Source organism: Glandiceps talaboti, chromosome 8 (genome assembly GCF_964340395.1).
Source record: "Glandiceps talaboti chromosome 8, keGlaTala1.1, whole genome shotgun sequence".
Taxonomy (NCBI): Eukaryota; Metazoa; Hemichordata; class Enteropneusta; family Spengelidae; genus Glandiceps; species Glandiceps talaboti.
Window position 1 is genome coordinate 27,084,198 of NC_135556.1, and position 887 is coordinate 27,085,084.

Here is an 887-nt window from a genome sequence, read left to right on the forward strand (position 1 = left end):
TTCCAACAAAAGTTTTACGTAGTGCTCAAACTTTTCGTTTTCTCGATTTTTAACTCATTTCTTTGGTCTTCCATTAAAGGTTCGTCTCGTTTTAGTTACACCAATTTTGTAAACCGTTTATTTTTTTTCATAAGAATAGGACCCCATCCTTGATACTGCAATGTAAAATATAAATAACACAATAACTATTGGAATACTAGTACATGTAAAAATAATATTGAATTACATATTACAAATAGATAGTTATGTCTTATCTCTGTGTAAAAATAGTTTGTTGACAAAAATAGAAGACAAACGAAACTTTATAAGCATTCAATTTGGTTACTGATCCAAAATTATATTAATTGTTTTCTAAGCGACTGATATATATAAAGGGCAAAATAAGATAGAGTTCATATTACAGTGCATTTACACATTTTCACAAACAAAATGCATCTAGCTTTACCGATGTTTCTTTGTAGACAAACTGATTTACAGTAATTTAGATAACTCGCCTAGAGTATACATAGTTTGCGTAATACTCATATGACTACTGTCACCATCAGCGTCACCGCCTCCTCCGTCGTCAAAGTGACGCTACTACCACCATCAACATACAAACGTCGTCGTTTCTATTACTCCACGAAGAACACAACCACTATCATCATAATTATCATTATCACCATCACCACCATAATTATCATGATCATCGTCAGTAATCTATTGATAATATATCAATCAATCGATCGACCGACCCACCCACCCACCCACCCACCCACTCGCCCTTCAATCAATCAATCAATCAATCAATCAATCAATCAATCAATCAATCAATCAATCAATCAATCAATCAATCAATCAATCAATCAATCAATCAATCAATCAATCAATCAATCAATCAATCAACA